The sequence below is a fragment of the Pteropus vampyrus genome, unplaced genomic scaffold (assembly GCF_000151845.1).
Source record: "Pteropus vampyrus isolate Shadow unplaced genomic scaffold, Pvam_2.0 Scaffold1000002346, whole genome shotgun sequence".
Classification (NCBI taxonomy): domain Eukaryota; kingdom Metazoa; phylum Chordata; class Mammalia; order Chiroptera; family Pteropodidae; genus Pteropus; species Pteropus vampyrus.
The window spans coordinates 31,597-33,801 of NW_011916748.1; the positions used below are offsets into that span (position 1 = coordinate 31,597).

General features: G+C 40.6%; 1 pseudogene; it reads right to left on the minus strand.

Annotated features, from left to right (window-relative positions):
- Positions 1 to 1,711: 1,711 nt before the first annotated feature.
- Positions 1,712 to 1,830, minus strand: LOC111735498 (annotated as a pseudogene).
- Between the last annotated feature and the right edge of the window lie 375 nt (positions 1,831 to 2,205).

Sequence of the window (2,205 nt, forward strand, 5' to 3'; positions counted from 1 at the left end):
TTTATCATAAAGACAAGCAATAACAACGGTTGGTGAGGGTGTTGAGAAAAAGGAAACTTTGTACAGTGTCGCTGGGAATGTAAATTGGTACAGCCCTTACGGAAAACAGTTTGGATGTTCCTCAAAAACTGTTAAACTATATCGACCACATGATTCAACAATCCCACGTCTGAGTATACATCCAAAGGAGAAGAAATGTCTATCTGAAAAAGATACGTGCACACTTACGTTCGTTGTGTCATTCTTCACAATAGCTGATTATGTAAACAACCCACACATCCATCCACAGATACGTGGATAAGGAAAATGTGATATAAACATACAATGAATTATAATCTAGCCTTAAAAATGGAAGAAATCCTGTCATATGAAACAACGCAGATGAACCTGGGAGACGTTATCCTAAATGAAGTAAGTCAGTCGCAGAAGGATAAATACTGCTTCAGTCCACTGATGTGAGGCAAATAGACTAGCCAATCATAGAAACACACAGGAGAGTGGCGGTGGCCCGGGCCTGGGGGAAGGGAGGATCAGGGAGTTGCTGTTCAACTGGTCTAGTTTCACTTAGGCCAGATGAGTAAGCAGTAAAGAGCTGCTGAAAACCCCGTGACCATATTGAACAATACTGTAGTGTGCATTTGAAACTGGGTTAAGAGAGTGGTTATCAAATGAAGCATTCCTACCGCAAGAAAAATCGTGAAGCTGATTGAATTGCTGTCTCCCCCACCTAGAGACCAAACGAATTATGTGCAACTACATGGAAAAGATGACTCGTATCGTGTTACGGGAGCATAAATGGTGCAGCCACTATGGAAAACCGTATGCAGTTCCTCAGAAAATTAAAAAATAGAGCTAGCATATAATTCAGCAACACTCTTTCCGGATATCTATCCAAAGAAACCGAAATCGGGATCTTGATGATATAACCGCGCTGCGGTGTTCATGGCAACAAGGATACGCCATCGCCAAGAAATGGAAGCAACCTCAATGTCCACCGATGGATGAACAGATAAAGAAAATAGGGTATCACATACAATGGAGCTTTCATCTGCCTTCGAAAGGAGGAAACCTCGCCATTGCAACCAAAGAGACAAACCCAGAGAACATGATGCTAAGTGAGATAGCCAGCCACAGAAGAAGCACTGATATGAGGAATGCAAAACAGTCAAACCCGTAGAAGCAGCATAGAATGGTGGTTGCCAGGGGCAGGGAGGAAGGGATATGGGGAGGTACTTGTCAAAGGGTGCAAACTTTCAGTCATATAAGGGGAATAAGTTCTAGAAACGTACTGGGTATCACAGATACCAACATGATAATGCATACTTAACTTTTGATGATAGGGAGAATGTTATGTTAATTGTTTTGTATTCCCCGCGCCTCTCGCAATAAAAAATAAATACATATAAAGTGGGGACACCGTTTTGAAGAACGGGATATGTTTACGTCATAGATGGTTTGGAGGTTTAGGGGTGTATACTTCCGTCCTTACTCACCCCGTTGTATACGTGAAATGTGGGCAGCTTTGTGTACAACGATCATACCTCAGTGAAGAGCTATATTTAAGAAGAGAAGAGAGTCTGTCTCATTTGGGGTTGTAGTATCAATACAGGTCCTAATTTGTATTAGATAGTTAATAAATATTTATTTATTAATTATTTATTCATTCATTCATTCATTTATTCATTCATTCATTTATGTATGTATTTTTAAGCACCCACAGCAGCGGGATTTCCTATGTGGTCTCCTATCCAAGTACTACTCAGGCCCGACCCTGATTGGCTTCCCAGATCAGACGAGATCGAGCACGTTCAGGGTGGCATGGCCATTGATGAGTACTTTATAAATATTTAATTATGAAGGCCAGAAAGGGAGAGAAACTCTAAATACGAAAAAGACTGTTGATTCTTGGTTTCCCTAATTTCTTCTAGTGTATCTTCTTGTAAAAATTACCGTTATAAACCTGGAATTGGTTAGATTACCTACACATGCAAGAAATATTAAATCCTAACGAATTAGTCCTCATGCTCACAGTCTTGGTTATTTCCCAATCATTCATTTAAAATGAGCTCTCTAGAAGGAGTCGTGCTAATACTGGAGATGCTTTAATAAACGATAACAACACAACAAAAACGACAAACAGAAGACCTTGCCCGGCCACTCCAGGCATCCTCAGTTACTGCTACACCATCTCTGTAGGATGCAAAG